The 24,921-nt window shown below is 43.7% G+C and overlaps 1 long non-coding RNA gene across 1 annotated transcript in view; it reads right to left on the reverse strand.

Moving 5' to 3' along the window:
* LOC144771967 (uncharacterized) overlaps positions 1 to 24,921 on the reverse strand; it is a 244,850-nt gene that overhangs the window by 131,096 nt on the left and 88,833 nt on the right. Inside the window, exon 2 of the long non-coding RNA XR_013599567.1 lies at positions 3,943 to 3,991. This is a non-coding gene — a long non-coding RNA (uncharacterized LOC144771967). The remainder of the gene's footprint in view (positions 1 to 3,942; positions 3,992 to 24,921) is intronic.

Genomic DNA, 24,921 nt, shown 5'->3' on the forward strand with positions numbered 1-24,921 from the left:
CGACAGAGAATATCATTTGCTCAGTAGGGAAACGGTTTGACCTGTCCACAAGATGAAGGAGTTGTTTTGTACTGTCAGAGCACTGACGTCCCGGGACTAACCCGAATTGGTCTGGGTCAATCAACCCGGGGAGATGAGGAGAGAGTCTCTGCGCCAGTATTCCCGTAAAAATGTTAAAATCCACGTTTAAATGGCAAATGGGGCGAAAAGATGCACACATGCATTTGTATTTGCTTGGTTTTGGGATAACTGTGATCAGCGCTTCCAGTATTGAGGGCGGGATAGGGGCAGAGGGCCCAATCGAGTTATAAACCCTTACCAGCAATGGGGCCAGAATACGGCAAAAGGTTTTATGGAAAACAGAGGGGAATCCATCCGCACCAAGTGGTTTGTGGGGCTTTAATTTTGAGATGGCTGAGATAACCTCTTCCAATCTTATAGGGGTAGCAAGCTGCTCAGCTTGGCGGGGGAGCAGTTTGGCCATGGATATGCCCTGTAGATACTGGTCTGGGCTTTACCCCGGTAACGTCTGGGCGTCGTACAGAGCCGTAATTGTCTAAACGTATCCGCAATTTCTTGATCTGTAGTACGCTCCTCTACCTGCTGATCTACCAAAAGGGGAATATGGGATGCCTGCCTTTGCGCTCGCAATCTGTTGGCTATGGCTAAGAGCTTTCCGCATCTATCCCCACCAACATAAAAGGCATGCTTAAGCCGAAGGGCAGCGTACTCAGCTCTATAGACATCTAATGCCGCTAAGTAGGCCGCTTTAAGTTGTTTCCATACTCTAGTGGCGCCTGTCCTCTGATGTATGCATTCTAATTCAACAACCTCTCCTGTTAATTGTTCCCTCTTCTCCCTCCTGAGCTGATTGTCCGCTGCTGCTATCCCTAAAAACTCCCCATAACCACTGCCTTCAATGCATCCCAGAGAATGGCTGCTGAGATGTCAGAGGAGTCATTTATATCAAGATAGTCAGTTATGGTTTTAGTGATTTGGTTTATCACCGAGGGGCGCTGCAACATTGTCTCTCACAGTCTCCAGAAATGACGAGAAGGTCATTGACAGCTCAGGGACATGGAGACCGCACCCCAGAATCGTCAGATATGGGGCATGGGACTATCACTGCCTCTTGTATCTGCTGTGTGAAAGTGTCTGTTGTCAATATATAATCAATCCTGGCATAAGTTTTGCGGGAGTGGGAATAAAAGGTGTATTCTCTGGACCATGGGTGACGCAGTCTCCAGACATCGGTGAGACCGGCCACGGCCAGTAGTCGTGCCCCTGTTCTGGAAAGTGCCCCAGTCTGTCCTACGCACTGCGCAGATCTGTCCAGATCATTATCAAATGCCAAATTGAAATCGCCCCCCAGGAGCAGAGATTTAGCCGGCGTACTGGACAGTTCTTGAATCACTTCTCTGATGAACCCCTCCTGCCCTTCGTTAGGGACATAGGCCGTAGCTACTGTCACGGTATGCTGCCCCAGCGTGAAGGAGTAGGCCTAGAGTCTGCCTCTGATCTCGGCCTGCTTAGAACAGATCTTTTCCCTAAACGTTGCAGAGACCAGTATAGCCACCCCTGCCGTTTTAGAGAGCAGAGGGGAATACATTTGAAAAGGGAATGCTCTGGACTGCTATCTGTGAGTGTCTTGTGCCAGGAGATGCGTCTCCTGGAGGAGGCCTATCTGAGGGTCTGAATTTTCTAAAACAGACAAAATAGCGTGCCACTTAGTCGGATTATTAAGGCCCTTAGCGGTAAGGGATAAGATCTTGATGTCAGATGACATTATAGTGGAAATAAAGGTGCAAGAGAAGAGATGGCAAGCCCAGGGTGGGTACCCACCCAATGTCACCTAAACATGCACCTGCCTGCAGGAACAAAAAATCAATACTACTTGCAAATCTCAATGGGCTGTACGCCCCGGAAGGAGGAGGAGAGGACCTTGTTACCCTTAATAAAACATTAACTAATAATAACAACAACTCAAGATGTCCATCATTGTCCTGGGCTATCAGCCCCATGGTGAGACATGAGATGTACAGCAGGAGCCTCCCTCCGCCTCGCCCCGCCCAGCACCCAGCTCTGCAAGGTCGAAGTGTGCTCATTAACAAAATGTCCCCATTTTACTGATTCATATGCCTTCAAACCTCATCTGCCCTCCACCAGAGTATCAAGAACAGCTTTGTGCTCCTTTGCTATTGTCGCTGGGTCTGGGTGCAGACGAGATGGAGCCCCCCATGCGGCTCCATCGTGCTGCTACGGCCCGCCGACCTTCAGAGCCCCCCGCTCCGGGGCGCTCTGCCTCTCCTCTGGTAAGTTAAGAAGCGATGTGGCCTCCTGCAGCGAACGAATCTGGCGTAGCCTACCTTCCAACTTAAATTTGAGTGTGAAAGGGTGACTCCAAGAATTTAATGTTTATGTAGTCTGTGTAGGAACTCTTGCATTTTTGTTACTTTTGTAGTCTTTGTGTTTACTCTCTGTTTCAAACAGATTCTTTTAAATATTTATTTAACATAAATTACAGTTGTATAGACAATTATCTATGCAACTGTAATGTAGTAATATTAGATGTGCCAGGGTCAGTTGGATATGTTTATATTTGTTTCTGTTTTATGGTTAAAGGCTTGATTGAGCTGTTGAAGAACAATTGATAACTGCAGGGGGGTAATTAGTTAAAGTCAAAGGTGACTTAATTAAAAGTCAAAGGTGAGCCTCAAATTTTGGCATTGATCTGGCCACCCTGAACCTCCTATGGCACCACTGATGTTCACTGTGCGTTCTAATGTGAAGCTCCATAAATGGTCTATTATCATACTGAGTAGGGCTGCATTTAAAAAATAATATATTAAATGGTCCATTACACATAGGGACTTGTTTATTATATTTTGATGCAAGGCAGTGGAGCAAACCTTCCTGCTGCACTGCTGTGCGGCGAAAGACGAGGGCAGGAATGCGCCATATCTATAATTTCTGCCCATATCTATAAGATACAGCACATTCGTGCCCTTTTCCCCTGTGCTGGTGCACAAATTGCTACCATGTGCCAAACCAGGCACCCTTGCGCCCTGGTGCAAGGGTGTCTGTGTTGTAGGAATGATTGTTTTTGTGCAGGAAGGAACACCTTCCTGCACAAAAACAATCAGAAGAGGTGTTTTCCTCTTTCTATGTGTGCTGCAGAATGCAGCACACAAACAAAAAGGAAAAACAAGGAGAAATCTAGGTATTTCTCCTCTTTGCTCCTCCCTTACAACACCCCTGGGGAGGCGTAGGATTCTGATGCGTTCCCAGCTTTACAAAACATTGTAAATTTGGAAATGTGTCCAAACAACAAAAGAGTAAGGGATTTAGAGGTCACTCTTCTACCCCTATCAATTATATTACAACAACTAAAGAGTGACTAACAGTTAGTGTACTGTGTGAAAATTGAAAAACATAAAAAACATAAGGAGAAGGGGAAAGAAAGACAACTCTATTGGTAAGAGGAATAACTCTATTTGTAAAAAGAACCCTCACTCACCCTAGTAGTGACATGCTTCATCATGGGGTTCCCACAAGGGAGACCGAATGTCCCCCCCGTGTGCTTCAACGCCTGCAGTTGCAGCGGAGCAGGTTTGTTGTGAAACAGTTAGTGTGTGCTCAGTGATATGAGTGCTAATTTAAAAGATCCAAGCAGTACCCCCAAAACAACTTTATTCATAGGTCAGCTGGTCACATTAAAAACAAGTGGGGGACTCTGTGGTGATTTTGATCACTGTGCCCTAAAAAGAGGTCAACATGTTTCTGCTGTTAAATTCCATATTCGGCTCAGCTTTCATCAGGACCATAACGTGAAATTCCCGGGGGTCAGTGCTCGCTAAGGCACGTCCACACCGTGAGGATATAAATGTGCAAAAGATTTTGAAAAAAAAAAATTCTTTGGAAGTTTTTGTGTTAAAAACTCACGGTTTTGCACCGTCTCAAAGAACTCCTAGAAGGTCACCAGGAGCCCATTCTGTAAGGAAACAACATTAAAACAATACAGACAATTAGTATACATGTTTCACCAGTGTCATCTGTTCATTCTTTACACCGTCAGTAATAGTGTAAAAACGATCTATCCCTTGCAGTTTGTCTAAGAACCCATTCTCACAATTAGAGGGTGCATTGCCTCATTTTAATCGAACCACACTCGTTCCTTCGTAACCGTCAGTCGGTAGGTTCTATTTAGACTAAACTTTAGTCCCACTCCGCGCTATACCTAGATTATTATCGGGAGATGAAATATCTTACATCAAGCGCCACATTTATATTTTTGGAAATGTGTCAGGATCCATTGATGTTTCTTTCCCACCTTTTCAATCTTCATGTAAGATATTTCATCTCCCGATAATAATCTAGGTATAGCGCGGAGTGGGACTAAAGTTTAGTCTAAATAGAACCTACCGACTGACGGTTACGTAGGAACGAGTGTGGTTCGATTAAAATGAGGCAGGTTACTGCAGTTAGGCCATTGCAGACATGACATTACATTCTTATATAAATGCACCAGGGCATCAAAGGGAGGCGCTATTTTCTCGGAGCCTCTCCCTGTTTTCAGGTTAAACAGGGAGGGGCTCAGAGCGGGACCCTGTGTAATCCCACAATGGGATGGGGGCAAAATGAAGATTGAAAAGGTGAGAAAGAAACAGCATGGGATCTGTCTGTGACAAAAGATGACCATTTAAAGGCAAAGTCATTCATCTGAAAAATCCAGTAATACAATTCCTGTTTTAACAAAGCGAAAGCTGGGAAATATTTCAGGGTGCTTTGCCGTTCAAGTAGGTTATATGTCACTGGCACACTATCTGAAGCTGTTGCTTGGCGGGTATGTTGTATGTTCCATCTTACTATGGGGAATATTTACAAGCCCATTGTGTTTCTTTTCATGGACTTGTAAATAAGGTCCCCATTCACGCATTACTCCGGGTGAAAGGGGCTTTCCATGGGTGTTGCTGTGGGTGTTCCCACACAACATCAATGGATCCTGACACATTTGCAAAAATATAAATGTGGCGCTTGATGTAAGATATTTCATGTCCTGCTCTGAGCCCCTCCCTGAGCCCCTCCCTGTTTAACCTGAAAACAGGGAGAGGCTCCGAGAAAGTAGTGCCTCCTTTGATGCCCTGGTGCATTTATATAAGAATGTAATGTCATGTCTGCAATGGCCTAACTGCAGTAACTGCATGGATCAAGACAATTTGTTATGTTCTATGAGGACAAAGCTGGGGTCATTATTCTGAGTTGCCCATTCTCCATTGGGAGGCTGTGAAAAGTAGCCCATTGCGCCTTTTCCTGGACAATCAAATTGTTTCCATTGAAACAGTTTAGGAACCTGTTATCCCTGGCCGTAGGGAGATGTGTTGTAATCTTCCTCTTTCCCCTACCCCGCTCCTCCCTCTTGGTACTTTCCTTTTCCCCCTTCCCTCCTTTGGAAAGTTCCGCTGGAGTCTGCCTTAGAATGTTGGCAAGCCTCTGGCAGATACGGAAAGCGGATTACTGAATAAAGACGTTCTTACTTACTTCTGCTTCAGCTTCTGATTACATCAAATAGGTCTCACAATTTGTGAAAGTTTGAGCTGAGCTATTGGCATTGTAAATGACAACGCATTTCATTTATGTGTTTTGTTTTTCAAAACAGATAAATAAAAGGCATTGTTATTTACAATGCCAATAGCTTAAACTCTCGCAAATGCGAGACCTAATGCATTGCAAATGCTTGTTTCCTTGGTCCTGTTATTAGCGATAATAGTGGATCACTTTTAAATTATTGCTGAAGGCAGGATGAATGAATGAATGAATCGACATTTCTTAAGCGCATGACTACCCGAGGGCGTTCCAGCACTGAAGTTCTCTACGCTTTACTTTGGTTCTCTGTTGTGGTGCGATAGATACTCAACCTATTATTCTATTCTTATGGTGAATGATGGCATTGGAGCCAGCTGTCCCTCTGCTCTCTTCACGCGGTAGTGTATATTTCTACTCAAGGGTATGTGCAAGTAGAAACATTATTGTGCAGTGCGTGGCAACAGTGTCCATGTGTGTCCTGGATAGTTATATACATTTCATCTTGTTTTATTTTCAGATTTTCTGTAGAGTGAACAGTGTCCTGGACAATGGGGCACCTGGTCACAAAATAAGTGTAGGTGTAATGGTTAACTATATCATTAACACTGAGGACTGTAGTTATTGTTCTTACAACATTATCCTGTCCTATCCATTCCACATATCCAGTCCTATGAAACAGACATGATCAAAATGACCGGCCTTCCAAATACCTCTGGAAAAGGTGCGTTTTGAACTGTGGTAGACCCCCACCACTTTTAACAGCTGCCTCTCTGACAGTAACAGGCCTGAAAGTGGTTCAGCCATTAGCTTCAGAACTGCCTTGAAGTGCACAGTACATATATGTGAATGGAGGGCAGACTTATATACATTATACTTTCCATTCTAGTAGTACTGAGGAACGGCAGGGGAGGTGGTTTCACTGTATAAAGAGGGTGGTCCTATAAACTAGCCCTCATCACAGAGAAATGTTATGTTATGTTATGTTAGGGAGTATTTATAGAGTGTGTGTACACCAAATGACTCTTGACACTGAGTTGGAAAGTCAACAGTAGTAAAGGTTAGTGTCTAAGTATATGCTTGGGGGAAGAGCCATGTTTTCAACTTTTTCCTGAAACACAAGTAGTCTGCTGCCTGTCTGATGGCGATGGGCATAGAATTCCAAAATTGGGGTCCTTGTATGGAAAAACATAACCCTCCTGTCCTTTTTCGTCTAAATCTTGGGACCGCTAGTAGATTCATTTGTGCAGACCTAAGATTGCGCTTCGGCAGTATCTGTGAATCCTTGAAATCCCGCCTCCTGTTCTCGCTTCTTTACGTCATTGGCCGAGGCTACTGTCTGTCAGCCTCATCAAATGAGCAAAGTAGGCGAGACCAGTGCAGGAGAGTCAGTGCATTCTGTCCTCATCATGTTTACACCTTTCATTCTGTGTTTCTTCTCCAGGCCTGCTTCTGGCCATGGCACTATGACGGGAGGAAGAAGTGCACGTTCTCCAGAGCACAGGAAGGCCCTGTGGCGCTATTCTACGTGGCAGGCCTCATGTCCCCATTGCCCTAACCCACCCACACTGGGAATGAGAGCAGAGCTGCTCCAACTGAGCAGGTAAGAGAATAGCAGCTTGTGTGTTTGTGCGTGTGTGTGCATGTGTGAATGATGGTATGCATGATTGTGAATATGTCTGATTGAGGTATTGGTATCCTGACCTGGTGGCATTGCCTGACATTTCAAGGGTAAACAGGGATACGTCCTATTGGTGAAATGGGCAGTTTGTGACATGGCTTCATATGGTCGTAGCACACTTTGGCGTGGCTGGCAAGTGGGTGACCACACGCCCATTATGGCGTGGTAGGGAATGGGGAAAATAGGCACATCAGGGCATGTCTAGCTGTCATATTGAGTGGGGTAGGGAAACATCTTGGAATAGCTTATGGGGGAAGAGTAAATGACCTGGCTGGCTGGCATGTGGAACATGTCACATACCGTACAATACCACATACCAGCATAAATGACATGTGGGGAAGAGATGCACAACATGGCCTCCTTGCATTCGGGGATGGCCACATCATGACATGACATGGCTTTTTATGAGAGGAGAAAAAGGCACACCAAGGAATGACTGGATGATATAATGTGGTTGGAGAACCACATATTGGCCTGGCATATGGGTTCATTAGCACATAATGGTATGGTATGGCTCATTGTGGACATTACCACATACCGACATGAATGGAATACAGGGCAACAGAGACACATCATGGCAAGGGTGGCATATGAGGAAATGGCTTAACATGACTTTATTGGCAAATGCATAAAATGGTACATCAATTGGGAGTAGGTGGACAGTTCGAGTTTGGTGTCTAAAGAATTGTAATTAAAAGCCCTCTTTACTGCTGAAGGCGGATTTTTAGTCACAATTCTGAAATTGCCGCTTTTAGAAAGGCTGCATTTTCTTGTCATAACCATTTGGTGGCTGAAGCCACTCCCTGGGTCACATGACAAGATGTAGCTGGCAGTTGGTCTTTGTGTATTGCTCCCAGATAGTGAGACAAAGGGAGTCTAGCTGTTGTCAGGATGGGCCACTCTGACTTAAGGAGGGGGAAGAGCTGTCCCCTACCACACTTGCATATCTCTGCCTGAGTCGACTGACAAAGGGTTTGCCACTAGTCTTTGATGTATGACTCCAAGCAAGGTGGGTCCAGGGCAGGGAGGAAGGGGATGCCTAACACCTCAGGGGGATTAAAGCCTCTAGAAACATTCCCTACTTCAAAGTAGGCATCTGGTATAAATATTATATATCTGACCCCATCTCTTCAGTACACATCTGGACCTGTGGAAGACTCAGAAGAAGGATTGATGTAGAGCATTGCTGCAAGAAGGACTGCCACTCTGCTGCTCTGCTGACCTTCTGACTGAGTGAGAAGGACTGGACCTGCCTCTTGAACCCAGGACCACCAGAGTGATTTCAAAAGCCTCAGAGATCAAACAGGCTTTCTCTATCTTAAACACAGCACCTTGACTCTGCCAGCTGTGAGTACTACCCTCCCAAGTGGTGCCAACCCCAGTCCTGGATCCTGGAAGTGGGTGTGAAGGTGCTCTGCCATCTCAACTGTGGTACCAGCAAAACTGGCTCATTGCTATCTATTGCCTCCCAGGAACTCCACATCAGAGCCAGCACATTGCCTCACCGAACTCCGCATCGGGACTGATGCATGACACATCGTCAAGGCCGGAATTCACATCCCCGCCTGTAAACTCCCAGGAACTACCTCTGCGTGACGCATCCTAAACACAGTCCTTCGCATCTCAAGCCCCTCCTCGAAGACATCCTCGATGATTACGCAGGACTCCACATTGCAAATCCCGCAGCTTCTTCAGAACCAGCCGGTGAGCAACACATCTTTGACAGCGCATCGCAAGCACCTCTTTGATGGCATCCTTGACGACAATGCAGGACCTCGCATTGCAGCCTTGCAGCTATTAGGAACGGCCACTGCGTGACGTCTCCTCCAAAATCAGGACTTATGGTATTTTGTTCAGCTGGCCTAACTGGGTCCCCGTAGCCGGCCTGTGCTTCTTTGCGGTCAACCTGAACTTGTGACTTTGTCCTGGACCGATGTGACCAGATAACCACAGTTGGCACTTTGTGCTTGTTGGCGCTATTTTCACTTAAATCTTTGAAATTGAATATGTCCGGTTCTACTGATTGGATTTTTATCGTTTTGGTCTTAAATTATTAATTAAACTTTACTCTGTTTTTCTAAATTGATGTGGGATTTTTACTGTGTTGTGTTTCACTTTATTACTGTATGAAGTGCTGCATAAATACTTTACACATTGCCTCTGAGTTAAGTCTGACTGCTCAGTAACAAGGATTGTGGTTGCTGCTCAAGTAGGGGTTCACCTCCCTCAACCAGTAACCCAATTTCTTACAACATAAACAGCTTGGTATGATTGGCATACGGTGGCGTACATGAACAGAAGATGACTATAACGGACAAAATGAAAATGGCAAGCATTTATTACGTGTGCAATACATGTTTTTTAGCAAATGACATTACCTATCTACTAGTGTTCGGTGGCCTTTTGTATCGCCAATGTTTGGTTACTTTATTGTTTTACTAATACCGACCCTGGTGCAGCCAACTTTCTTTTAATTTTTGGAATGTATGGAATTAACCTCGATAGGCACATTTGTGCGCCATCTTGGGTAGGTTTTGTTCTTTGCTACAACTGTACGCCAGAATGTTTGTATTTGTACACATTATCGCGCAGGTCATGGGTAGTTAGTCTCCCCTTCTTTCATTGCGTCTTGGGGCAGTGGGGGTGAAGATTCATGATAGAGGTTATTTTTTTTGAGTAGTGTCAAGTAATTCTTTATTTTTATTTTATTTTAAAAATTTATTAAAGCGCAGCATATACCCGTGGGTGTCTTGGCGCTATGACTTAGCCAACGATCTCTGATTAAGCAAGTGTCTACCTTAGGAAATGTTGAGCTGAACAGTTATTGGTCAAATAACCAAGTTTTTACCAGTTTCCTGAATTGGAGTAGCGAGGGTGCCAACTTTATTTCCATTGGAAGCATGTTCCAAAGTTTGGCTGCGGAATTGATGAAGGATCTGTCGCCCCATTTAACCGTCCTGGTTCGAGGCACTACCAGTAGAAGTCTTTGTTCAGATCGAAGAGATCTTTTCGGATGGTAGTGGCAGAGTTTCTGTTTGAGAAACGCTGGGCCATGACCCTTGAGAGCTTTAAAGGTGAGACACAAGGTCTTGAATCTAATGCGATTTCTCACCGTTAACCAGTTGTAGTTTCTTATTGCTTGCTTGGTGGACTGAAATCTGGGAATGCCAGATAGTAGCCTTGCGGCAGCATTTTGAATAAGCTGCAGTTTGAAAGTAATTGAATTGTGCCAATTTAAATATAACAATGCTAGACTTTTTTCTTTAACCCAACAGAATGCTTTCCTTCCTTTTTGTTCTGTGACGGGATCTTCGCAGCCTGTCGCCCATTTCCCCCTTAGATTCTGTGGATTCCGCTTGCTTTTCCTGCCTTAGTGTTTTGTGAATTGTTGACTCATTGCCCATTGTTCCATTGCCAGCACGTTTGCATAATTTCTGGTGCTTCTGGGAACGAGTGCAAGATTTCTGTGACCGTTTGTGCTATTACTACAGAATTGACCCAACGCCAACCCCAATATTTCTTGCGCTTCTGAGAAGGTGACACATCTGTTACCGGCATTTAGGTCTCCCAGAATTTCGCCCCCCCCCATCATCCAGCTTTTTGTGCTCATGTCTGTCGATATCTCTTTAAAGGGGCGCAACATTCATAACTGTATTTAATTTGCAAATGACAGATGTCTGAACACCCTTTTGGTGGTCTTTCCCACGCTTTGCCAACTTATTTTTTTATTAAAAATGGCAGATGATATGTCTTCCCCTCATTAATAAGTCGTCGAGAGGGATATTGTGGTGCAGCGTTTGGAGACAAATGAATATATTTAGATAAAAATGTTAAGCTTGTGTTTAAGGACAACATTAGTTTTACAGTGACAATAAAATTAGATACCTGGGGGCCAATGAGCAAACCTGTCCTTTAACCACCCCTTGCATATGATGCTGTTGTTATGATTAAATGCAAGTGATATCTGTGGCCTCGGCCTATAACATTGGGGCAACCTAACAGAGGCGCCTGATGTCTGTCGTGTCCTACCACCCAGGAACTCACACAGGACACGATGTGCATCTTACAGGTATTCTTTTATTTGTTGGTTTACATCATGCTTAAATCATGACCTCCTGCCTCGAGGTCTAGCATCAGAGTGCCGTTCCCCTCCACCCCTTGACCGGATGTGGTGTCCGGTGTCCCCTCGCCCTTGCGCTGTCCCAGGGTCCTAGTGCCCTTGTCCTGGACACGATATCTCCCCCCTTGTTGCAAAACAAACATTTTCTTTTTTTTAAAAGAAAGAAAGAAAGCGAGAGAGGGAGAGAGAGAGAGAGAGAGAGAGAGAGAGAGAGAGAGAGAGAGAGAGAGAGAGAAAGAGTACTTGTCATTCTACATTTCTTCATGAATCTAGTGTCTCCATCGCTTCCTTATCCTCTATCTTCCACCGTCCATGTGGCTGCCGTTGTCGCTGCCATTTCTTCTTCCTCCGCCTTCTTTGTCCTTGAAATGCTATCTGTTTCTTGTTATTCGTTGTTGTTCGTGGGTAGCCGTTATCATCGATCCTTTCACTTTCGTCACCGCCAGTGACTCTTTGGAGAACTTGTTGTCTTGTCATCTATATTCAACACCTTTAGTCCGGGCCCTGAGGTGCCTCTTGCCTTTATTTCCTTGGTGTCGCTTGTCCGCTCTGCTCATTGCATGTCTTTGTCCTTTCCTTTTTTTTTTTTGCTGCTCTTTCTCCTGCGGTATGTCTTTTCGTGTTGCTCCTTTTTACCCCTTTTTTTTTCTAGCCTCTCCTTGTCCTTTTAGCCTTTTCTAGGCTCTCCTTGTCCTCTTCTCTTGTGTCCCTTTTGTGTCCTTTTTTTCTTCTTCTTCTTCTGTTATTCTCCTTGTCCTTTTAGCCTTTTCTAGGCTCTCCTTGTCCTTTTCTCTTGTGTCCCTTTTGTGTCCTTTTTTTATTTTTTTTTCTTCTGTTATTCTCCTTTTCTTTTAGCCTTTTCTAGGCTCTCCTTGTCCTTTTAGCCTTTTCTAGGCTCTCCTTGTCCTTTTCTCTTGTGTCCCTTTTGTGTCCTTTTTTTTCTTTCTTCTTCTTCTGTTATTCTCCTTTTCTTTTAGCCTTTTCTAGGCTCTCCTTGTCCTTTTAGCCTTTTCTAGGCTCTCCTTGTCCTTTTAGCCTTTTCTGGGCTCTCCTTGTCCTTTTCTCTTGTGTCCCTTTTGTGTCCTTTTTTTCTTCTTCTTCTTCTGTTATTCTCCTTTTCTTTTAGCCTTTTTTAGGCTCTCCTTGTCCTTTTCTCTTGTGTTCCTTTTGTGTCCTTTTTTTTCTTCTTCTTCTTCTGTTATTCTCCTTTTCTTTTAGCCTTTTCTAGGCTCTCCTTTTCTTTTTCCTTTTTTCTTTGGTCCCTTCTTTCCTCGTTATTTTACTCCTCTTTCTTCTTTCTTCTTTTCTTTACTGCCTTGTAACTTCTCCTTTGCTCTTTCTTTGTCCTTGTGCAATCTTTGTCCTTTTATTTCTCTTTGTTATTCTGCTTTCTTTCCTTTTCTTTTCTTTTCCTTGTTGTGTCTCTTTTCTGTCTTTTATTTGGCCTTCTCTGGCTTCTTCCACTCTCTTGTTCTTCTTTCTTATATGTGTATATATTCTTTCCTTCTTTCTCTTTCTCTATTTGTCCTTTTGTTATTCTCTCGTAATCTCTTTTCTTATTGCACCATCATCTTCCTTTGCTTTATTGCTCTTTTGCCCTTTTTTTTTATTTTTTTATTTTTTATCCTTCTTTTTCCTTGTATGCACTTGTATTATTTCTTTGTCTCTTTCTTTTATTTCTTTGTCTTCTTCTTTTCACTTTATTTCTCTTTTTTGGGTGCGCCTTTTTTGGCACTTGACTTTTATTATAGACTTGCATGCATTCGCTGGCCTGCATTATCCCCGACCTCTTGCTCTGATGTCCTCATCCTTATTTTCTTCCTTTTTTGTCCTTTTATGTCACTTCTGTTACTTATTTCCCTTTAACTTCACTTTAAATTACCCTTTTTGACACTTCTTTTGCACTTTTCTTTTATCATCACTTGTTGTTCTTGTATTCTTTTTTTCCCCACTTCTTTTGTCCCTTTAAGTTACTACTGTTGCTTATTTTCCTTTAATTTACTTTACATCACCCTTTGTTGTCACTTCTTTTGCACTTTTCGTCCTTTCTCGCGCTTTGCCTGGCCTCAAAATGGCCGCCGCGCTGTTCCTCGCTTCCTATTGGCTCCCGCGCCTGACTTACAAATGCCCGCCGTTGTTTCCCATCCAATCGGGACTCTGCCTGGCTTTAAAATGTCCTCCCATCTGTTCTCTGTTCCTATTGGCTCTCACGCCTGTTTCTAAGATGGCCGCCGAGACTCTCGCGAGAGCTCGCTCCGATTCTTTCAAGTCTTCGCGCTTTGCCTCGGCGCTTACCGCTTCACTTGGTCCTCTTTCTGCAGCGCTTGGGTGGGCTCCCACGTCGCTGCACGTCTTCTTTCAGCACTTCCTTCTTCTTCTTCGCTGCACTGTGATCCAGGGTGGGTTCCTTGTTTAAAATCACGATCTTTTCCACGTCGCTGCTGGCCTCCTGATGATGCCTCGCCTCTACCTCTTCTTGCGCTGGATACCGCATCCCACTCTTCGTCGCCAGTTGTCGTGTCCTACCACCCAGGAACTCACACAGGACACGATGTGCATCTTACAGGTATTCTTTTATTTGTTGGTTTACATCATGCTTGAATCATGACCTCCTGCCTCGAGGTCTAGCATCAGAGTGCCGTTCCCCTCCACCCCTTGACCGGATGTGGTGTCCGGTGTCCCCTCGCCCTTGCGCTGTCCCAGGGTCCTAGTGCCCTTGTCCTGGACACGATAATGTCTAACCTTTAGCCGCCTCTGTAACCTGAGAGGTAACTCTTCTGTTTGATTCTATATGATACACTAACATGAGGGCTAGCTCCGTTGTCTAAGGGCTTACATTGCAAGATTGGTGCATCTTTCCGGTACATCCATTTCATGTAGATTCGCAGTCATATTATATAAAGTAGGTAAGGATGAAGGGAGATAGTTTATACCGTTTGAAAACATTGTAGGTTAGAATGTCATTTACCTTCCCCATATCATAATCAGTAAACCCATTGGCTATATTGCTAGTTTCTTATGACAATATGCGGTGTAAAATGCATAATTTAGTTCCACCTTTTCCAATCATTCTCAATGTTGACACCCCAATCTGCATCTATCCCCAACTTCCACCCCAAAGGACCCCTATAGACAGATGGGCTTGCAAAATGAAAAGCTCCTCCCTTCTGAATTGTCTTTTAAATCTTTGTCTTTTTAGTAATTTCTTTTAGTACAATTGTGCTTTAAACTACATCATCAGACACCATTTCTGAAGTGGGAAACTCACAGACGCATCTGTTTACTTTCAAGAACAACAATAATGCGTTATTAACAAATCTGCAAAAATACAATCAAATTACGTCGCAATTCTGGTACAGTGTAGGGTCTAGTTAGTAACTCAAGTAATCAGCAACTATTTACACTTCTGCTAAGATATATATAGAAGTCACACAGGGCAGGGCAGGAAGTAAAGTTGCTGTGTTGCGTTGCATGAATGGGAGAGAGCAGAACAGTGCAGTGTCTACTATGATATGGGACTGTTCTGTTCTCTCTCTGCACTGGCACACTTTAGGCATCCTTGCATCAATTACGCCCTAGCTCAATGGTTTTTGCTTTGTCTGCAGCATAGTTTTTTTACTGGAAGGGGCCCTTTCTAACACAAAAATTACGTTTAAGGCTTTTCCCACTATGTATGTGTACAGCACAATGCTGCACAAATATGAAGCTGAAAACACAAGGAGAAATTAAAATATTTCTCTTTGTTATGCCTGCCTTGAGGAAGTGCCGGAGTTTGGCACAACTCCCTATCTATAATTACTTGTAGATAGGGCTTTGCATCAAAACCCACGTGCAGTTGTATGAGAATGCCCAGCCACCACCCCTGGAACATTCCCATGACAGTGGCGTAACATAAGCCCCGCACCCCCCAGGCTGTATGGAGGGAGCTCCAGGGGGCCCCTTCAACAAAAGAAGTGGGTGGTGGGCCGGTGAGGGTGGCCTCCTTTTATGTTCTTTGAAGGGGGTCCCCTCAAGTTTTGTTAGGTCACTGTTCCCTGACACAAAGTAACGCATGGTAGTACATTGCACAACTTAGTGGTACTTTGGGTTACATCCCAACACAACTAGTGACTTGCATTGGATTGTACATCCCACCTGAACATTGTGTGTTGGGTTTGCATTAGAAAAGTAACACAATCACAAAGCAAAGTGTTTGTAAATCATGTCCTTAATTTGTAAGTATTATGAGCCACATGCATCAATAGTGGAAATAGCGGATACCTAATTGCTATTTTCTGCGAATCACAATTAGGTAATTACTATTCCTAATGTATGAAACTGCATGAGTTTCATTTAGCGATTCAGATGAATCTCAAATCGACCTACCTCATAAATATTTATAAGCTAAGTCACAATTTGCGACCCATTGTGAATCTCTAAAATCACAGGGATGGTGGCTTGCTGGGGTCAGCAGACCACCATATCAGTGATTGCTTTTAAATAAAGCAATCATTTTTTTTCGATACAGGAAAACGGGTGGGACCGCTGCCTCCTCTGAAAAAACCTTTCCACTATCATTCCTAAATGGTAAGGGGTCCCTTGGGGACCCCTATCTATTTGAGAATAGGTTACTACCTACTTGAAGTAGGTGGTTAAATGTGAATGTTTTGCGACTGCATTTCGGTCACAAAACATTCTTACATACTGCTGCAAATCAGTATTAGGAAGGGACGCCCTAAACAAGCCCCTTCCTAATACAGAAACGGTATTCATTTGCAATTCCAAATTGCGATTCAGTTACGTTACCAAACTGCAAATTGGAATTCATACATACCAAAATGTGCTTTAAATGCCGCTTATGGCCCGTTCTGCGAATCCGGACGCTTGCAACCAGTAAAATGCATAATGCATGTGCCCCTTTGTGATTACCAGGACAGGAGCTTACAGAAGCAGTTCTACAAGCGTGGCTTAGATTTCACATTTATGTGTGTGCTTCCATTGAAAAAGAGTGCTTGCTTTGCATTTTGGGTGACAAACCAATATTAAAGGATATAGACCTGATGGGTTAGTTGGGAAAAGTTATACTATAGGTCTGATTTGTGTATTATGAAAATGTACAACAAAGACAGTTGACCTGACTTATTTAGCATGTGAAACCTATGTTAAAGCCAATAAGCTATTAGGGCTGGATTATTATGATCCTATATTAAAGTCTACAGACATTTTATTACATGGGACCCCACACATTTCTGTAGTAGGCAAAAGCTTATTTGACAAATCCTTGGGGTAGAACAATTTTAGTGTGAGATGGGAGGGCAAATGCAAGAGTGAGTCAGTGGACAAATGAAAAAATGAAAGTATGAGTGCAAGGATGAATAACAGAGTGCATGTATGATGTGTTATTGAGTGCCTAAACCCACAAGTGACTATAGAGGCACATTTAGCTAAAAGCCAGACCTAGTGGCATTGGTAATGCCTGTTTATTTTTTTTTTAACAGACTTTATTGATGACTTTTCCACTTTGTACAATGCAATGAGTATTCTACAGAGGCAGTCTTTTGTATTTGTAATAGTTACAGCATACATGTTACATACAGATTCTGCATATTTCACTCTATATGATATATAAAAAACCAAGGACAATGATCTCCAATGACATCGTTGGTACTAAAACGTTGGAGTCCCAATACAGAAATTGACAGTATAAAGCCTTCATATTTCTAATTAACAAGAAGAACCTGTTCAATCGTGTCCCCCTTCCTCCCTAGCCTGCCCAACCCTGACTCCTGGTCAGTCTTACTTCAGCTTCCATGGTAATCAAGATGGATCACTATAGATGTAACAGTCGATGGACTGTAGTATCCTTGGGTTATAATGCGTGGGTCTGGGTCTCGGGACCTACAGATGAGAAGTCGCAGGGCGACATTGTTTGCTATGGGATTGGGGTATCCTGTGGGGGTAATAAGTCAAGTGATTCTAGTTCAATCAGCATAGCCTCCCAGTCCATCAAGATGGGCTGCTTTCTCAGTGCCCTCTCTTCCTCCCTACGAAGAGCTGCACCCTCTGCTTTCCCCCACTGAAGCATCTCAGCCTGCCAAGTGGATACCGCGGGACAACTGGGGGACTTCCACCTCATTGTGAGGGCTCTTACTGCTAAAATGAGGGCCAAGTCTAAAAACTTTAACCGCACTTTCTGCACCCCTAAGCATCTGCGGAGGCCTATGAGGCAGTTAAAAGCGTCGTCCGGAACCAGGAGTTGTGTGACTTTGTTCAGAGAGTGGGGGACTCCCACCCATTAGTTCCGAAGGCAGGGGCAGGACCATAGCATATGAAGGAAGTCCGCCTCATCTCCCTTACAGCAGGGGCAGCAATGGGAGTAGTCTTGGAACATGCGATGAATCCTCTTAGGGGTAAGGTATGATCTATGAAGGACCATCGTCTGGATACATTTCAGTTTCGCGTTAGGCGACACTTTTTTGGGGTGTTCAGGCATATATTTCCAGGCCTTGTCATTAATTTCAATACTAGAGTCCTCGGACTAGTGCGCTCTAAGGGACGTGAGTGCGATTGCTGCATGTGTCCTGTGTATAGCCAACGGACCATGTGCCCCCCAGTTCCCATATAGTATAAGAGGTGTACCAGGTTATATGTTGTGGGTGTTCACTCCGCTGTGGGGCCCAGGCACTCCTAATATAGTGTGACACTGTAGCGTGTAGTAAGTATAAGCATGGTGATGCACCCGTAGTCTGCAGAAAAGATCGAGTATGGTACCATCCCCGAAGAATGCACCGATGTCCTCTACTCCTGCGTCTGCCCAGTCCTGTATCCTGGCCTTCGTGAGTCTGCCTTGTGGTGTGGGGATACCCAGGAGGGGATGTTCATGGCATAAGGGGTCGCTGGGGAGGTGTATGATAATGCCTTCCTCAGCATTGTAGGGCAGTCTTCAGTAGGGGAGGGCTATCTGTAGGAATCTTGGCTCTAGGCAATGGTAATGAGTGCAACTCGCCCCTGTCTAACCTATGTGGCGTAAACCCAACCTCCTGCAGATTTCTCCCCGCAGTCCAGTCGATAGCCACTGGAGCTGACTGGCGTAGTAGTAGGCCCTGAAATCAGGAACTCCCAGGCCGCCACTTCGGGTCTCCAGTTGGAGCTTCTGCAGGCTTATTCGTCTGTGGCCTGTGCCGACGATGAGGTGCACCAGTATAGTATTCAGTGTGGAAAAAATGGACTGTGGAATAACCACGGCAAGTTTATAAAATAATATAATAGACGAGGCAGCATCACCATCTTCAAGATGGCGACTCGCCCCATCACTGATAGCGGCAGAGATGACCAGAAGACCACACTGGCACGAAGGGCCGTTATAGCTATCACTATGTTACCTTCAATTTGATCCACCTGCGTCCTGTAGATTTGAATGCCTAAATATTTAAGGGTGGTGGGGGCCACCGGTAGGGCGTAGTCGCCAAACTGCAGGTTATTTGGGTATGGCGTTTCCTGAGAGAAGTAGGCTGTAGATTTCCCCGGGTTTATAGCCAGACCCGACAGGCGTTCAAAAAAGGCAAAAAAGGCAAATACATCAGGAAGAGGGGTATTGTCAGCTTTCAGATCCCGTAAATACAAGAGTATATCATCTGCATAGATGGATATAAGTTGATCTACACCTTCAATGGGGATGCCAAGCTGGTGCGCCGAACCTCTAAGTGCTATAGCCAGGGGCCCCAGCGCAAGCACAAACAACAGGGAGGATAGTGGGCATCCCTGCCTTGTACCCCTATGAATAGTATATTGATCTGAGATGTAACGGCCTGTGCGTGCTCTGGCTGTGGGGGATGTATATATTAATCGAACGCATTTGAGATATATGTCCGGAAATCCAAAACGTTGCAAAGTCGCAAACATGAAGTCCCAAGAGAGGGAATAAAAGGCCTGCCTAAGGTCTAGTGCTATGCATCCCGCAGACTGGTAAACATGTGGAGTGGCCTTCATTACATAGTGTAATCGTCTGGTGTTAAGGGATGTGCTACGGTTCGGTAGGAACCCGCATTGGTCACTGTGTATGAGTGTATTAAGCTATGGCTGTATACGATTAGCAAGGGCCTTGCTTAACATTTTATTCCCAGTGGCTAGCAGGGAAAGAGGTCTATAATTTGACAGCTCTAAGCCATCACATCCCGGTTTGGGTATCAATGTGACTAGTGCTTGCGTAGTGGAATGTGGTAGGTGACCAGTCTCAAAGGCAACTTTATATACTGATTCTAGGTTGGATACCATGGTCTCTAAGTAGGTATGGTAAAATTCAACTGGTAGTCCATCAATTCCAGGCGCTTTGTTACGATTCAGACCCTTAATTGCAGCTCGAATTTCTTGTTGAGTTATGGGGCCATCTCTGTCTTTTCGTACCTCTTCAGAGATTACCGGAAAGGGGAGATCCTGTAAAAACTCTGCTATAGAGGGGCCCTGCACAGGAGTAGGTGGTGCGTAAAGCGCTCCAAGGTGATCATAAAAGGCTGTGTTTATTTCTCTTTGTGTATGGACTATATGTCCCGTAGGTGTACGGATTCTAGTTATGATTTGCGGATCTGGTCTATCCCTAACTATGCGGGCTAGCAGTGCACCAGACCTGTCCGCCTCCGGTGTTTCCGTTGTAGGAATGCTCTATGGTCTATTGTTCACAGTGTCTCTAGTGTTTCTGCATGGTCTATATGGGCAGACTGCAATGCCTTTCGTTTGTCTGAGTCTGTCACCGCCTCTCGCTCAAGTATATCCAATCGTTGTTCTGTAGTGTAGTTCCTATTATCCCAATAGGCTCTGCGCATTGGAATAATACCTTCAATAGTATAGGCCTAGACCAGACGTTAACTAGGTCTTCTATTGTCGATATTAGACTTAAAGTTTTGGGTTTGCCAGCTAGCTCAGAGTTCACTAGAAACTTTCTCGAATAGGCAAGGAGGAGTTGAACCTCCCTGGATAGACAAGAAGGGATTTAGTTTCTGACAACCATAGAACATGACAACTTTGCTCTCCCCTAATCAAGAGTGTATCTCTAGAGTCGTGTGAAAACAAAAGACAACTTATTTTACTCAGTCAGTACGTGCATTCTTAGTCTCACCAGATTGTAGAGAAAAGGAAGAGACGGGCGTGTTCAATAAAAGATGTTATTTATTGATCAGTCTCTTTTCTCATACAAGAGAAATGGATCGATATTATCGCAATACTTATGGTTAAGTAAAGTGCATACAATAAAAGCAGAAGTATAAAATAATACTGTAAAAACATTTATATGGTTTCTAAGCCATAAGGTGGTTTAAAATGGATAAAATAGATACATACACATATACATTTGACTAATCGTACTCAACTGGTGTTTCTAACTATGCCTACCCCGGTGTACCTGACCTAAGCCTAATACGTGGGCGGGAATAGAAAGTAGCAGTTTATGTTAAGTTTGTTTTGCCAAGTGACTGACTCAAGAATTCTCTGCAAGGGGTTATTCAGTTCTGTACCTGGAATCTAGGATGAATGAGGGATGGTATCTCTCGTCTCTGGTCTCGATATTCCAGGCTGCCTGCGAGGGCTACCCGGAAGCGCCGGAGCTGGATTTCTCGGCAGGAGAAAGCAGCGTCTCGTTCTCAGCGCGTCAGGAAGGCGGGGCTGCGCCAGCGGGGTCTGCTCTGCTCTGGGCTTCAGCAAGTCTGGCTGCTCCGATCTCGTCACCACCGCGTGTGTTTGCTTAAGGCAATACCGGTAATATTTATACCTGTAAGGTGCCGAGATTGATGTAAGGATGGACATAGATACGTCAATAAGGATGTCATACGACTTGGTCGTTAGCACATTCTTTTGCTGAAGTTCTCGATGAAATCAAAACAATGGCCGCAGGGTTTTTCCCAGGTTGTCATAGGTTTGATTTGTTTTGAGAACTCCGTATGCCTTATCAGGGGCTGGAGGAATATCGCTTGTCTAATTAGATGGCAAGCGTTATGACCTAATCAGATAACACGTTCCTGTGCCGTAGTGTGGCTTAATCAGATAACGGTTTCTGCATCATGGGATGGCTGCTAGTTAACTTGTTAACCAGAACAGGGTCAGGAATAGGGGGATCGATACAGAACCTATAAGAATACATCACACCCACTCCACGCTAACTATGGCCATGTTTACGAATCTAGGCATAGTAAAACATACTGTAGAGTATCGTGTATACCTTACCACCCCAAAATACATATAATGCATTTCGAATAATGTAATATACGGAAAAAATATTCACATGTACTATATGCACTCAAGCTGTAGAATAATGCTAAAGTAATCACGTATACATTATTGCTAATTGGTATATGAGAATTTACACATGAAATGGCTCTTAATACAGAAGAAAAAGGTTCGAGACCATTTCATCACAGAATAAAAATAATTATGAACATACCAGCGGGCAGCTAATGTCTATAAAGTTTCTAAAAAATAGAAAATTCTAGTTCTCTAAGAATAGTTCTTACTTTAAGCAGAAGATAAGTGTCCCTAAAAATCGTAAAAATATTTTGGGGCTGCTTAAAAAATCGCTGTCCGTGAACTGGAGGGAAAATTGTCCATGTTATTTTGCTATTAAGTTAGAGGCCAAATTCAGGGTGTTGGGAACGCCGTGTGCTAGCTTGCTTAAAAGTCTCTATTTCTGCTCTGGTGAGAACATCATATCATTTAGACTGTCGAAAAAGCTGTCAACAGCTTCCTGGGAGAGTTCCACTAACTCGGAAAAAGGTGTAACCATGCATTCGTGCGCATGATTGTCTCCATTGACGTTTTGATTAGTATTGCTGACAGAAGGTCGTACCTGATCGATGCTGCTTTCATCTTGAACTCCACTACCCCTTAATCGTAGTGGTGAAGTTTCCACGAATGCCGTCATCAGGATTGGCAGCCGTTGAGGGCAGCACAAAGCATGAGCCTTTATCGGACCCAACAATGTTTCTGCATCCATAGGCGCATCCGATTGTAGCGTCAGACAGGTGTCCAACACGCATTCTTCTCCGCACAGCAAGCACCTTAATACAGGTAAAACACATCGATGCCACATTGGTCGAAATGAAAGAAACCAAGTCATGTTCAGGTCTCTAAGCCGGGATAGTCCCAGGATTTTTGATATCCGGTCCCGGTATCCAATGGCTCGGATTGTTTCTTCCCTTGTCGCAGGTGTTTTGTCTGTGACATGGTTTGCCATAACGAAATATCAGGACCAAGAATAGGATTCCTGCAATTAGTCCTAAAATGAGGGGAAGTCCGCCAAAAATCGAATGGACGAAGTCTGGAAAAATACCCAGTATGGCTTTGAATGGTGTTAATGCCATCGAAAATACTGTCTTAAATACTTTTGAGACTCCACTGGTATCAGAAATATTTAAGATTTCATTCAGGATTTCTGCGAAATGTATGGGTGAATTAGTTGATAACAATGAGTGAATCTCTGCAGTCGTCCTTGCGACTAGGAGATCATACGTTTCTTTTGATGACGTGAGTCTGGTCGGCGTCTGAAGAAGCACTGTTTTCATTCTGCTTAAAGTATCTATTCGAATAGAAGTAATTTTCAAGTTAGGCCATGCCCTTGCCTCCCTGTCTGGAAAGGAGCTGGGGAACAATGAGTGTCCACAGCACATGACCTTCGCAGTCGTAGTTACGAGATAAGGAGTCCCGGGCATAAGACTACAACATCTGCGATCCACAATTAGAATGTAACTCCCGTTATAGAGTCTTTTAAGGAATGGTTCTATCTCTGTTGCAGGTGCGCCTAGCTGGTGACATGAAAGGTTATTTGAGTTCCCTTCACAGGCTCCATGCAAACTAATTCCATTACACAGAAGTGTACCGCTTAGTGACATCGCACAATTATTGCCACTAAGAAACACTTTCTGTCCTTTATTACTGACACATGCATGTGAATAGGGCAAGTTCCATGTTGTCTTAATGTACCCTTTTCCCAATTTTTCGTACATGCCAGCCTGTATATATTTTTGGCAGTATTGAAACCTGAAGGTTGATATTGGAATATTAATTATCCCATGTATTATCCATTCACTGACAGGTCATCCTGACATTGTCACTGGTAATCTCTCGAGTTTCTCAATGCTCAGGATTGTATAATCAGCACCCTTTTGTGCCATACTGATTTGTTTATCAGTAAGGTTAAAGATATTGAATAGTGACGTTGTGTTGATTAAACGCCAAGGCACATAGCCTGAACGCAGATTTTGTAACGTCCAGCCAAGCTGTACAATAGAACGCAATTGAGACTGACCGTGTTGTAACAACAGTAAGTCTTGCGATATTATGTCGATTGCTGAAGACACAATGCTGTCCAAAGAAAAAATTCTGGAGGACAGAGTCATTAACCCATTGTCCACTACAGAAAGTGATTTTTCCAAATTAATACGGTCAATTTCCCGTATGCTTTCTGCTGTCTCAATTTGAGTTACCTTCCAGGCCTCATTGTAAGCTGCATATACAGAGGCTGCTATGAAGCGTTTTTGACGCTGTTTGCGCGGTCCCATAATGAAATCACGCAAGTCAGCACCATCAGTAAGTAAAGTTAGGTGTTGCTTAATTTCTGTCAGTGTGGAAGTTTGTAGCCATTGAAGGCATAATTTGCCCACACTGTAGGTGGTTATTATCCCTGGGTGTTGTCTTTGGGAATATCTAGGGTCTGGCCTGGTCAATGTGAACCCCTGTTTTTTGTTCAGGAATCTGTCTTGACAGTTATTAGTATCTGTGGGCCAGATCAACCACTGTTTCCAATCAGGATGTGTTCTGTTTTGGTTTAATATATAGTTTACGTCTATCTCTTCATCTGTAGAGCTATTGCTGTCCATTGTTGGCTTTGGAATAGACGGTTTATTTAAGTCTTTGATTTTGGCTAAGCCAAGACAGGTGGTTTGTTGAACAGTGTCATTTAAAAATATAATTTGTTCTGGGATCATGCAGGCTCTAAACAATGATTCTATACCTTGTACTTGCCATTCTTTTGTACCCCAAACACTTTTAACTTCAACATTTTTGTCCCAATAATCAAAACCAAAAGTATTCATTTGTTCAAAAAATGAGTCTGAATATATCAATTTCGTGTTTGTTAGCATGGTCTTTGTCCCTGTCTTATTTGACAATTTGAAATAAAATGTTTCAGCATTACTTGTGTTGAACCCTGAAAAGTATGAATATTTGTCGTAAAAGGTTCTTAAGCTTCCTTTTGGAGGGGTTGCACAATGTTCCCATTGATTATAATTTAAAACATTTCTAGGTTGTGCAGATTTATGTAGAAAATGGTTACCATAGTGGTTGTAACAGTACATACTATCATAATTAGTCAAACCCTGCAAATAATCATGTTTGGTAAATTTAGCAGACATCACTAAGTCAGACATCATATTATGTATACTTTCAAAGTCCCAATCATCAGCAAATGAGCTTGTTTTTACAAAGTCACTCAACGAGATCTTAATTTGGTGTGGATATTTCAGGATCTCAACCGGACCATAAATTTCGCAGTCAGTATTGTCCCATGCTACCCCACCCG

The sequence above is a fragment of the Lissotriton helveticus genome, chromosome 8 (assembly GCF_964261635.1).
Source record: "Lissotriton helveticus chromosome 8, aLisHel1.1, whole genome shotgun sequence".
Lineage (NCBI taxonomy): Eukaryota > Metazoa > Chordata > Amphibia > Caudata > Salamandridae > Lissotriton > Lissotriton helveticus.